Source organism: Podarcis filfolensis, assembly GCF_964270895.1.
Source record: "Podarcis filfolensis genome assembly, chromosome: 15".
Taxonomy (NCBI): Eukaryota; Metazoa; Chordata; class Lepidosauria; order Squamata; family Lacertidae; genus Podarcis; species Podarcis filfolensis.
In genome coordinates, this window is record NC_139618.1 from 33,446,551 (window position 1) to 33,460,437 (window position 13,887).

General features: G+C 46.3%; 1 protein-coding gene across 6 annotated transcripts in view; it reads left to right on the forward strand.

Moving 5' to 3' along the window:
• Positions 1–13,887, forward strand: part of PKNOX2 (PBX/knotted 1 homeobox 2) — a 432,656-nt gene that overhangs the window by 43,968 nt on the left and 374,801 nt on the right. Inside the window, exon 1 of one of the 6 annotated variants that reach the window (XM_083588797.1) lies at positions 4,995–5,164. The exons of 4 other annotated variants lie outside the window; for them this stretch is intronic. The gene's annotated coding sequence lies outside the window, so the exon portion shown is untranslated. Of the gene's footprint in view, positions 1–4,994; positions 5,165–9,113; positions 9,222–13,887 lie in introns of those variants that run through there. One more of the 6 variants, XM_083588793.1, reaches the window with a different exon arrangement.

The following is a 13,887-nucleotide window of genomic DNA, read 5'->3' on the forward strand; positions in this document are numbered from 1 at the left end:
GTGATCACTGCAGATGGTGACAGCAGGCACAAAATTAAAAGATGCCTGCTTCTTGGGAGAAAAGCGATGACAAACCTAGACAGCATCTTAAAAAGCAGAGACATCACTTTGCCGACAAAGGTCCGTATAGTTAAAGCTATGGTTTTCCCAGTAGTGATGTATGGAAGTAAGAGCTGGACCATAAAGAAGGCTGATCGCCGAAGAATTGATGCTTTTGAATTATGGTGCTGGAGGAGACTCTTGAGAGTCCCATGGACTGCAAGAAGATCAAACCTATCCATTCTGAAGGAAATCAGACGTGAGTGCTGACTGGAAGGACAGATCGTGAAGCTGAGGCTCCAATACTTTGGCCACCTCATGAGAAGAGAAGACTCCCTGGAAAAGACCCTTATGTTGGGAAAGATGGAGGGCAGAAGGAGAAGGGGACGACAGAGGACGAGATGGTTGGACAGTGTTCTCGAAGCTACCATCATGAGTTTGACCAAACTGCGGGAGGCAGTGGAAGACAGGAGTGCCTGGCGTGTTCTGGTCCATGGGGTCACAAAGAGTCGGACACGACTAAACAACTAAACAACAACAACAAAGGCGTGAGAGATGTGGCCTAGAGAGGGGTGTGGCCCTCAAGGGCCTGATAGAAGAGGCCTAGAGAGCCATATTTGGCCCTTGGCCCTCATGTTCCCTACCACTGGCATATTACATTTAAAAAGTGGGTTGTATTTCATTAGCAACCCCCCATTTATTCTTCTGCAGACAGGGAAAAAGCAGGGAGGGGGAGGGGGAACCTGATGGTACAACATATTAACCACTTGCATTTCATCGTCTTCTTCCCCCCGCCCCCATTTGTTTTGTTACATCTTCTTGCCAGTGTGATTTCATTTGTGCAGAAAAGTGCCCCGGAAAGGTCTTTTAATGCATTTGTGGAGAAATTGGTTTCCTTATATCTTAGTGACAGATCCAGCATCTCTAACTGCGGCAATTAATTTAGCAGCATAAAAAATTAAGTGGCGTGTTTTGTCAGCTGAGCAGTTTCCCCCGTTCGTGAGCTTCGTTCGTGGGCTGGTCTTGAAAGGCATTTTGTTTGCTGGGGCATTTAGAAACGTTTTTAAAAATAGCATTTCAAATGCACTTTTGAAATGTGTTTGTGAGGCGAAAAGGGTACTTCTGGCAAATGTTTAGTGCAAAGTGAATGCAAAAGCTATTTGGAGCTAAGCGAAGGCGCGATAAATCCAAGCCGCTTGACAAGGGGGAGAGCAAGACTTAATAAAACTGTATTGTTGGGTTATTTTTCCATGTAAGAATCTGAGCTGTCGTTTAATGATGGGATGGGTAAGAGAATCGGGAACGGAAGAAAAACTGATGGGAGTAAATCTTAATTTAATTAACCTGACGTGTTTATTTTACTCTAGGAATCTCTCTGTGCTTCACTGTCTCCGGGTAACAAACGTGATTGGCATTTATTACATCTTTTTGCTCCTTAACAGACACTTGGCTATCTTTTTGTGTTGCATCTGTACAGTTTAGTTGCGTCTTTCAGATGACAGATTGTTGAACAGGTAGGAGCCTTTGGAAGAATGCTGGCTGCTGACATCTTTAATTGTACAAGCAACCTAACAGCAACATGGGAATTAGCCTCATACAGAGGCAGACCACTGGTCAGGCTAGCTCAGTTCTGCCTGTGACACGGACTGAACCTCAGACCATTCAGATGCAAAGCACGTGTTCTGACTTTCCGCCTGCATACAGCATTCTGGAAGTCCTGGGACCATTTCCTCTCCTTTTAGGAAAGGGGAGGAAGTCAAAAACAGAATTTTCAACACTGCCTGCTCTATATTTAGTGGATCCTCCCTCTGTGGTGAATGCTGGGATGAAACGACTCACTATTTTTAGTTCTTTTATTCCAAGCTAATTCTTAAATAAAACTTTCTTCCCAAGTTTGGCTTGCGCTTGGCCTGCCTTCCAGGCAGAGAAGATTCCCGGTGTTGTTGTTTGTCTGTGTTCTGAATGAAGTTTTGAGAACTGTTCATTGCCCTTTTTCAAGAGAGGCTGAATGGAGAGGCCTGAGGGAGCGATCCACTGCCTGGCGCCAAAAGTTTATTCTGCTTGACTGTGTCAAGTAATAGCGTGGAGCGGAATTTGAACTCTGGGCAGTGTGTATGGAGGTCCTGGGCTGTCCAGACGACAAGACCCCACTCTCTTCCTCCCTGTTCTGGTCCAAAGGATTATACAAAGGTTTACAAGCTTGATCTCCGCCGGGTGAAGTCCGGCACCATGACTTCTTCAAGGACTTTCAGAGACTTCAGTTTGATAGTTCTGATGTTTTGCTTTATTCCATCAAGTTTTCTATACTGTAATTGTTTCTGGCCATCGTGTTGCTTTCGATATTGCTGAGTCACATTTTGCAACACAAGGGTTTGTTTCCTACTGGTCCAAAGGAAAGCAGAGCAAGATGGTGCAAGACAACATCCTACTGTTTTAGGAACCCCTCTCTGGATTTGTGTAGGATCTACTCCTTAGCCCTTTCTTCTTCTGAAGATATTCCTCAAGGCAGAAGAGGTTTAAGACATGGTGGCGCTGTGGGTTAAACCACAGAGCCTAGGTCTTGCCGATCAGAAGGTCGGCGGTTCGAATACCCGCGACGGGGTGAGCTCCTGTTGCTCAGTCCCTGCTCCTGCCAACCTAGCAGTTCAAAAGCATGCCAAAAAGTACAAGTAGATAAATAGGTACCGCTCCGGTGGGAAGGTAAACGGCGTTTCTGTGCGCTGCTCTGGTTCACCAGAAGCGGCTTAGTCATGCTGGCCACATGACCCGGAAGCCAGTAAAGCGAGATGAGCGCCGCAACCCCAGAGTCGGTCACGACTGGACCTAATGGTCAGGGGTCCCTTTACCTTTACCTTTAGGCAAACTAAGGCCCGGGGGCCGGATCTGGCTCAATTGCCTTGTAAATCCAGCCCACAGACGGTCTGGGAATCAGCATGTCTTTACATGAGTAGAATGTGTCCTTTTATTTAAAATGCATCTCTGGGTTATTTGTGGGGCATAGGAATTCGTTCATTCCCCCCCCCATATAGTCCGGCCCCCCACAAGATCTGACGAACAGTGGACTGGCCCCCTGCTGAAAAAGTTTGCTGACCCCTGGTTTAAGAGCAGAGTTTTCCTTCTCCTAGATGGGCTACCTTCCCAAGTTGACAAGCCCCATCGGCCCCCACTTCCCCCTACAGCACATGCAGAAACCACGTTCTTGACCACTGGACACACTATTGGTCTTGTCCACTCAATCTGCCAGAGCTTGTCTTTGCATGCAGGGGAAGTTCCAAACTCACTGAGAGGTTCAGACCCATCAGCTACCCTCACCTGGTTTAGCCGGCCAGTCAAAGCTGTTTCCTAGGGTGTGGAGGCTCTCGTGTGCTGACAGCTTTTAGGAGCCCAAGGTCAGAGCTGAGTGAGGAGTGGGGACCAAAGGTGGACAAACTACCCCAGAAGGAGCACAACATTCCCTCATCAGTTGCACTACCTCTCCCCTAACAACCCACACACCCCATATAAATGTAGACATGTGATTACGTAATGTCTGAGTGTTTCACCATACAGCCTTATAAAGATACTTTATTGTTCATTGTCATTGGAATATTTGTCTGTTCCTTGAGCATCTTGTACTAGAAAGGCATTTGATAAATGTGTGAGCAGAGCAAATAGATGTAACCCAACCCTGTGTGTTGATTCTGTGTTAAAATCAACAATGGAACAATCGATTCATGGGATTGTTTTTGAGGAAAGTCCATGGATGACCATTCCAAAGACAATAACATCCTGGCATATATTCTAGGAGTCCCGGGTATGATCCTCTGTATGTAAAATCTTATGCCAGAACCAGCCATTTCTGTGCGGCTAATGAGATCATGAATCAACTATGCAAACTGAGTACAGCAATAATTGGAATCGGTGGAATTGTGATGCTAGAATTCTTGCATGGGTCCCCTCCCTCACTTGGGTCCAAGGAAAAGATGGGACTGCAAGACCTTAGAAGCTCATGGCCCATTTTGTGGAAGGCACTGGAGCTGGCACTGAGCTGGACTGGAAAACAATGGATATCATCTCTTGAAGCTTTTTATTATTGTGAAGTAACTCAGTAAGTGGACCTTGGCTTTCTATTTCTTTAGCAATGGGGTTCCCCCCATTTCCCTTGGGTGGAAATCCCACTATCTAATAATAGACCATTCAGAAAAGCTCCTTGCTACCAAATACTGCATTTTGTGATGTGAACTCCATCCTCTTCTTTTCTGCCTCCCAGATGGTGCACACAGCTTTGTATCATGCTGAATAATTCCTCTCCATCCTCCAGTGTTGATAGCTTCAAATATCTCTTTCTAGACAGGGAAACAGTCAAAGCACCGATTTACCTTTTCTCTCTTCACCCCTCCTCACATCCACCCCCCGCCCCGAAGCCAAACATCTCAAAACTGCTGGGATGGAGACTCCTATGGGAATATGTATGCTAAAAGCACCAAATAAACCTATTTCACTAGGGGGTAGTTAAGTGAACAATCTGGCTTAGTAGCATTGCTGGTAGAACACCTGGAAGGGAGCCAAGGTGATCTCAAGGTAGGTCATCTTATTGTTTTCCTGCAACAATTTATGTTTGGATTTTGTTATACAGAGACCGAATTTTCCAGGCTGATATTACTGGGGAAATCTGCTGTTATCTCTGTGTGAATTACAGAAGCCTTTTCACTCAGAATTAATTGTACCCTTAGAGGGGCTTAGTGCATAATCTCTGGTCTATGATCTTCACTTGTCAAGTTGAGGTCCCTGCATGCCGCGAGTTTGGAAGGCTCAGCTCAAGTGGGAGTTCCCCATTCGCAGAGCCGGTCGTATTGTTGCAAAATTTGGCACGAGGCAGCCTCCGACTCTCTCTCTCTCTCTCTCTCTCTCTCTCTCTCTCTCTCTCTCTCTCTCCCCCCTTCTCTCTTTGGAGGGCAGGCCTATTACCGCAAATAGAACAGAGATGAATACTGTACACATGCTGCCTCTTGCAGTTGGGGGGCCTTTTCATTTTAGGCTTAAGTCAATTGCTGATATTCTGTTGGGAAGCTGTCTCGGTAGGGGAGGGGAGCTGTTCGGCACTTCGAGTTAGCGAGAAGAAAGACTGTCCCAGTTTGATCTTCTTGTGAGTTGCCAACCTCTTTATTTTTAGAAGTGAAAACAAAGTCAGCTCCTTATGTGAGTTGCTGAGACGTTGCGCCTGTAATGCAGGAGGCTATCTGTTCTTGTCTTTTGCTTAGTGGTTTTATGTGGGATTTCCATCCCCCCTTTCATTTTTCCTTCTTCATTGTTCTTCCATGCTTGAATCCAGCTACACCAGCAATCTCTCAGCGTGGTCACATTTTAAGTGTGGCAGAGGTGTTCCAAAAGCTCCTTTGCTGCCCTAAAAAATCCCAGACACAATTCAAAAGGCTGGTTTTTACCTGTAACACCTTGCATGGCTCAGGACCTCGACACCTTTCCCTATATAAGCACTGAGACCAATATCTGAGGCCCTATACTGTGTTTTCCCTTACAATAGATGTTTGGAGGGTAGAAAGAAGAGAATGGGTCTTTTCTGAGTTAAAGGTAAAGGTACCCCTGACTGTTAGGTCCAGTCGTGGACGGCTCTGGGGTTGTGCGCTCATCTTGCTCTATAGGCTGAGGGAGCCAGCGTTTGTCCGCAGACAGCTTCCGGGTCATGTGGCCAGCATGACTAAGCCGCTTCTGGTGAACCAGAGCAGCGCACGGAAATGCCGCTTACCTTCCTGCTGGAGCAGTCGGTACCCATTTATCTACTTGCACTTGACGTGCTTTTGAACTGCTAGGTGGGCAAGAGCTGGGACTGAACAACAGGAGCTCACCCCATCGGCAGGGATTCAAACCGCCAACCTTCTGATCAGCAAGCCCTAGGCTCTGTGGTTTAGACCACAGTGCCACCCGCCTCCCATTTCTTTTCTGAGTTAGCCCCTATTAAAAAATCAGCTCCAAGGAGAGGCTCGCCTAGCCCCAATTTTGTCATCCTGGCCCCACACACTCACTTGGGCATTAGGGCAGCATTTTAATGGCTTGGCTTTTGGTTGATATTTTTTCATGTGGGTGGGATGGTTATTTTGTGTTGTGTGAATATCTGTTGCTACCATAGGAGCCAACTCCTAGGGACCGTGAGGGCTTTCGGCCCCCACAATAAAATATTTGAGGGGGCCGGGCCTCCACAAAGTTGATGGGCATTCCCATTGAAATTGTGTGTGTGGGCTACATCATGTGATTGATTATGCGAGGCAGGGCTTACCTGGGCCCCACAATATTTTATTCAAGTTGGCACCCCTGGTTGCCACAGCATTTCCGTATATTTGTTTGGTTTTAAAGGATATTTATTGTGTGTGTATGTTGCTGTTGCTGTTGCTGTAAATCACTATGTGGACTCCTTCTGGTTGTATGAAGCGATGTATAAACTGAACAGAGTTAACCTGAATACATGGCAGGTGGTTTGGATAATCTTGACCCTAACTTATGTCCTTTAATTTCAGTGGTCTACTTTGCGTAGAAGCTAGTTGGATACGATCCAATGTATTATATGCAACCAAATTCTACTCAGAGGAGACCTGCTGGAAAATAAAAGATCTAAGCTATGTCCACCGATTTCAATGGGTCTACTCTGAGCTGGACCAACATTGGGTGCAACTTTGCGTGTTTAGCATCCCATCTAGTTTGGCCCTTTCATAAGCAACCTTGTGAAAGGAAAAGGTTTGCACTTCACAAGTGTCAATGCCTGTGCCCCACCGCCATCAGAAGATACAGCTTTCGAAATCCTTTAGTGGGACTAGCTTACTCTGTGCTTACCACATGATGGGAAGCCATTCTCTCCTGATATAAATGTACCCTTCCCTCGCTTTCCTTCTTCATACTGACAAACATACAAGGATATGCCTGCTGCTATCTGCAGGTACCTGCCACTTTGTCCATTTGTATCAAATCACAGCCTAAATTTGTGCTTTCTGACTTCTGCCTGGAGAACTGTGTGGCGGTAAGAGTCGGTTGCTGACACGCGCCGGGCTTGACAATGCAGTCATTGATTGTGTTTATGTCCTTGGGTGGGTCTAGGACTTTCCCCCTCCCTCAAACGCTTTTTCTTAAGGTCTGCGTGCCGTCTGTTTCCCACCTGTAGTGGTGACAAGGGCAGAGGAGACCTTTTAGGTCATGAAAATATATAACTTATAAGGACTTCATTGTCTTCTGTGTGTATGTACCTAGACGAGGGATGGGCCAATCTTTCAGTTTTGGTTTCCCTCAGCACCTCGTTTTTCCCCCAGTCCTCTGTTCAGTTCTCCACACTTCCACATCGCTTCGTGATTCATTTATTGATTTATTTATAAACTCCCCATGAGCATTCATTAGCATTTTTAGCGAGCATTTCTCCTCATGTACACATTATTGTGATTATTAATTACATGCACTTCACCCTAAGATCCCAGGGCAGGTTGCAACAGTGAAAGACCATATTAAAAACAATTTAAAACAAATCGTGTCCTCCCTAAAAGAGGGCACGTGTTGCGGTGAGATCTAGAGACTGACCTCTTGGTTGTGGGTGGGTCCATTGGATAGCCACAACACCCAGCTGGTAGGTCCCTTGATGCTGGGTTTCAATCTAGCCAATGGGGTTGCAGTCTAAATGGATCGAGGGACCTATATAAACCCATGCACGTGACCCTTGGGCATCAGAACACCCGCCCACCTCTCCCTAATTTTAGGGCCTTTTGTGCTTGACCTTGCTATGCTGTTGTGTGTTGTCTGTCATTGGGACAGGGGCATGGCAGGGATTTTCCCACTTGGCTGATTGGCTGTTGCCATTTGGGTTTCATCTGCTGCGTAGCAATTCATCACAACTTGTAAGGTTGCGGATAGGCTCTGGTTCATGTGATAGGGATGGGAGAACGGTCTCGCCATCCCTAATGTGAAAGGTATTCTGTTAAAGGAATCCAGGGACTCAACTTGGTTTGGCCAACCCTTGAAAAGGGATTGTGTCCATGCCTGAGTCCAGGGGAGCATCTGGGGAGTGAATAGAGTCTGTTCCCAGGCTTTTCACCTGCCTCAGGTGTTCACCCTGGCTGACCTATGATAGAGCTCTAGGTCAGCGATACCTGCAAGGGTGTAGGGAGCTAATTAAACCAGAGCCTATGCAACCACTCACTTTTCTGCAATCAATAAAGTTGTGGCCTAAATTCTGCCAAAAACCAAAATTAAAATTTGACTCAAATGTGTCTTTATTTAGGAGGGAGGTCTCTGGGTCTGAACACGCAACTGTGAAAATAGGGTGGGTTCCGCAAATATGCCCTTCAAGTGTCAGAAGCCACGGGAAAGAGGTGCATCTTCAGCTGTATAATAAAGGTGACAGACACACTTCTGTGCGCACAAATCAGGATGTGCCACAGAGAAGGCCCTCTCCTGCCCCGGTCAAGCCTCTGAGGGCAGAGGAACTACCAATAAGGCCCCGTCTGTTGATCTTAGCACCTGGCAGAGTCTGTAGGGAAGGAGACAGCCTTTCAGGTATTGGGGCCAGAGACATTTAGGGCTTTGAATACCAACACGAGCACCTTGAATTGGGCCTGGAAATTCACTGAGAACCAGTGCAGCTGCCTTAACACAAGGGTTGTAAGAGCTAAACAGAATGCCAGCCAGTAATCTGATGGCTTCATTTTCTACCAAATGCAGTTTCAGAGTCATCGTCGAGGGGAGCCCCATGTTAGGTACCTTTGTCTAATATAAAACTGATTTAGGCACACCTAATATGTGCACGACCGTGCATGCGCACATGGCGCCGGACTTGGAAGTAGCCCAGAAACGTCACAAAAAGGGGTGGACTGGGGCAGGAGGGGGGAACAGGGTGCTTGAAGGCTTTTTCAATGGGTGTTATGATTATACGCGATTTCACAGTGCCTCGGAACGTAACCCCTGTGTACATGGGGAGTTTCCTGTACACATTTTTGCAAACTAGTGAACCCTAAGGCAATGCATTTGTGTATCCTATTTTCACTGATTAATTCCTCTGTATCTACACTTTAGTGTTCAGTCTGCTGTCCAGATACTCGCTGCTGGTGCCTCTCTTGCTCTTCCTCAAGGCTCTTTATATTTAAGAAGGAGAGTCCTTCAGACAGAGGTCTGCAAAGTAGGACCCACAGATACTCCCTTTCTGACTTGCCTAGGTCAGTGAGTGATTCCCAACCTGCGGGTTGCAACCTGCAAGTGGATCACAAAACCTGCGCAGGTGGATCATGGGCTTTTATAAGTAAAACCAAAATAATCCTGGTACGATGGATGCCATTAACAAATTTTTGTTTTGTTGGCATATTATAACGCTGCACTGACATTTGGGGCAATAATGCAATTTGTCACCATGACAAATGAATGTGGAGTTGTGTGTTGCCATACCAAAAAGTTTGTGAATTAGCAGCTGCTGCTGCTGTAGCAGCAGCAGCAGCAGCAGCAACAACAACAACAACATTTTGATTATTTATATCCTGCCCATCTTGCTGGGTTGCTGCAGCCACTCTGGGAAGCTTCCAACAAATATGATAATATAATAATTTTTTTTATTTGTATCCCACCCTCCCCGACCGAGGCTGGGCTCAGAGTGGCTAACATAATAAAAAACATATAAAAGCATAATTCAACATCAAACATTTAAAAAAACTACTGTTTGATATTACAGTCGTACCTTGGATACCGAATGTCTTGGTACTCAGATGTTTTGGCTCCTGAATGCTGCAAACCTGGAAGTGAGTGTTCTGGTTTGCAAACGTTCTTTGGAACCTGAATGTCTGACACAACTTCTGCAGCTCCCTGCAGCCAATCAGAAGCTGCGCCTTGGTTTCTGAACGTTTTGGAAATCAAACGGACTTCCGGAACGGATTCTGTTTGACTTCCGAGGTACCACTGTATTTAAAAGAACCTTCTTAAGTTTTTATCAGTTCTAAGAAAGCCTCCCCACCCTGATTTACATCTCGCCTTTTTACAAATTACCATAGATGATGCAGAGATGTGCTGGTCCTAAATAAAACGGGACACTTGTCTCGATTTTTAACTCACGATTTGGAGGTGCAGGGTGATCAGTTGTGAATGCGAGTTATTTCAGTGTCGTCAAATTGGTTTTCAGGTTAGGCCCTCCTGGAGGCAAATTTGAGCCAACAGCCTGACTGTTTAATAAAGTGAGGTGCCGTTTCCAACGTGCTTAGCAGATGTGATGTGTCACTGAATAGATGGCAGATACCATTCTGATCCTGGATTAGCGCAGGGCACAGACTCCACATTCTTCCCTTTCGAGTTATTTTGCTTTTTGCCGTTTGCTTGTTTGCCTTCAAATGCTCTCTTAATATTTCTCTGCGCTTGCTCTGCCAGTTCCCTACTGTGCTGGTATTTGGAGCTGGTTCTCAGGCTGCCTTCTCTTGCTGATTGCGTGTGTGTGCGCCTGGTTGGATATATTTATTTTTTAATTTGGGAGTGGAGCTGAGGGGGTCTGTCTAACAGCCTTGTTGCTGCAAGTCCAAGAAGCTGGCTGGGTTCCAGCACCTGGCCATGACATACAGCACCCTTCATGAAACCAGACAGAATTAAACCCTTTGTTTCCTGTTTGCCTGGCTGGCTTAAAAAAAAAAAAAGGAGCAGAAAAGCAGAGAGACGAGAGTGCCCAACAAGACAGTCTTTGTATTAATTTAATTAATCAGTTTAGTGGAGAGGGGGGGAAAGGAGGATGGGCACTCATGTAATAAATGCATGTTTTTCTTAGGGTTTTGAGATAGTTGTGCTACAAATGTGGGACCTGCAGGACTCATTAGATACTTGATGTCCTCTTGTGATCGGGCGTTAGGGGGGTTCTTCTTTATTTAATATTTATTTTACTAAATTTAGACACTGTTTGGTTGCAACAACAAATCAAAACAGCTCGAAACAGTTTACAATGGTATAAAATGAAACATTAGAAAGTACAGATTGAAAAAAGGTATTAAGACATTTAAAGGATTAAAACACATGTAACATCTGCCTGTCTGAATAGACTTGCCCGAACAAAACAAAACAAAGTTTTAAGCAGGCACCGAAAATAGTGGAAGGAAGGCACTTGCCTGATGTCAATAGGTAAGGAGTTCCAAAGTTTCAGCGCTGTCACACCGAAAGATCGGTTTCTTCAAATGCAGAAATGGGATCCTCCTTAATGAGGGTCCTGGTTGCGCGCAAGCCCCTAAGCCACCCCCACGGGGAGAGATGTTGCCAGGCGTGGCCCAAGCCTTAACCGTTGGGCCCGGGCTATTTGGGCCAATCGGGGCAGTTGGCGCGATTCTTGGGGCCTATAAAAGCAGCAGTGCGGCGTAACTGAGGGAACTTGCACCCTGCTGCCAAACACCCTCCCTCCCTAATTTTAGCTGCTGCTGCTTTGTCCTTGCTTTGGATTGGGTCTCCTGCTTTGAAGCAGGGGCTGGGTAGGAATTTTTCCATTTGGCAGATTGGATGTAGCCACTTGGTTTTCGCCTACCCCCTTAGCAATCGTCACAACTTTGTAAGGTTTGGCGGTTAGGCATTGGCTTATTGAAGTGTGTGGGAGGGGAGGTGCAGCCATCACCTGCCCCTCCATGAAGAAGGGTATTCTGGTAAAGGAATCTGGGGGTCCTGGATCTCGTCCGAAGTCCGCTTGAGGGGCTAGGGCCATGCCAGGACCACAGGAACCCCGGGGTGAGCTTCGTTGGTCTTCATCGATGTTGCTCCCTCGTTTGGTGTTACCTTTCCAGACTTCCAAACAGAGAGGCAGGAGTCAGTTATAGTCTGTTGCCAATGCCTAAGCCAACACCGCTCACTTTGCTGTAATCAATAAAGTTGTGGCCTAAATTTTGCCCAATAACTTAAACTAAAATTGCGTGTCAGTGTGAAGTTATTTCAGGCAAAGTGCTTGGGGGCCTCGGGGCGCAACAGATATTATATGGCACCTGCAGAACAGTAGCACTTCTGCAGATCACAGTGGTTGGGCATATATGGGGAAAGGTGATCTTGCAGGTAAACGGATCCCAGGTTGTTAAGAGTTTTATATACTAAATAGTAACACCTTGAACTTGACTGGGTGGCAACCAACACAGATCTCTGAGCGCAGGTGTTACATGACATGACAAGGTCTATCTCCTGTCAACAACCACAACCACTCTACATCATTGTGCAGCCTCTGGATCAAATGCAATGGAAGCCCCACATGGAGAGCATTGCAGTAATCCCACCTTGAAGTCGCCAGTGCTGGAACTAGTCTGGTGAACCCCGTATCTCCTTGTGCTTCTTCCCTTTTTCCCCCTTAGCTTACAGGGCTTCTGTTTGCAGTGCTATGAGACCTCTGCCACTCAGCATCTTAATTTCCCGGAAGAAATTATAAATTAGCATATGCAAAATTATGTGGTGGACCTGTTGCTCCCAAGTGTTTTGAAGTACCCACCAAAGACCCTGATCTATCCCAAAGTGTACAGTGGTACCTCTGGTTACGAATTTAATTCGTTCTGGAGGTCTGTTCTTAACCTGAAACCGTTCTTAACCTGAGGTACCACTTTAGCTAATGGGACCTCCCGCTGCTGCTGTGCCGCCGGCGTGCAATTTCTGTTCTCATCCTGAGGTAAAGTTCTTAACCTAAGGTACTACTTCCGGGTTAGCGGAGTCTGCCACCCGAAGTGTTTGTAACCTGAGGTGTTTGTATCCCGAGGTGTTTGTAACCCGAGGTAACACTGTATTCCATAATCAACCGTCTAACATTTGCCCCCTCCTCCCAGCTCTTCCAGCTTGAGCTTGCTGGAGTCCCCAGTCATGGTAGTGTTGTGTGTGTGCGTCTGTTTCACGACGCAATGACTCACACTTAAATCAAGGCATAGGTATGTGCTAAAAGTCTTGGTTCAAGTCAGTAATGACATTTAAGGCCGATGGGATAAAAACAAACAAACTGGTATTTTTTAACTTTCTGAAACCAGTCCCTTCTCTTACTTAACTTCTTTCATTTTAGGTATAAATTGCCTAAAATGTTCCAGCTTCTAAACAGCTGCTATGTATCTGAAGAAGGCAGGTGAGCAGCTGACGTGGGCAGACTCTAGAGGTCCCCTGCTGGGGTGTAAGTCTTGGCACGTGCCCAGTATTGCGGACTCCTGACGCTAAACTTTCACAAGACTACGTTGATGCTGCGGTGCTTCTCAGTCACTGGGCGAAATACACCAGGGCTATTGAAAAGTCGTGATTGGTTGTGCTACCTGGGTTTCACAGGTTTGGAAGAGAGGAGATTGCAATGAGCTGCTTGGCCCCATCACCAGTGACGACAGCTGATGGGTGGGTGGGTGTAGGTTGGGGAAAATGGCCTGGTGGGCTAAGATTGGCCCATGAGCTAATTCCCCACCCCTGCTTTAGGACAACTATTCCTTAAACGTGCAGGGTATTAGCAAGTTTACAGCAACAGAGGGCATGGCCCTCAGTAGAGGATTGTCTATTCTTGGCTGTGTTTGGGGCCTCTACTGAAGACCTTCAGTTTTCCCCAACAAGCTGTTTAAGTGGAGATATTTATCTCAGTCTGTGTCTGACTTGGATTTGAAATTTGTCCGTCTCTTTTTCTTGCCCAGGACAACCAAAAGTGCATTACCACCAAACAGAGGGAAGTTGCGTCTGGGAGGAGAGGAGCTGGAGAAAGCAGGGGGGGCCTCAATTGCAGTGGTTCTGGGTGGGAAGTGGGGCAGGCTGGGTAAGGGGCACATGGCACAGGCAAATATATGACATTGCTTTTTATTGTTGAATTTATTCTGAAATTGCTTTGAGGTGTACAAAATGTTGCTTTGAGATGTTGGAACTCCCTCCCTATTTATATCAGGG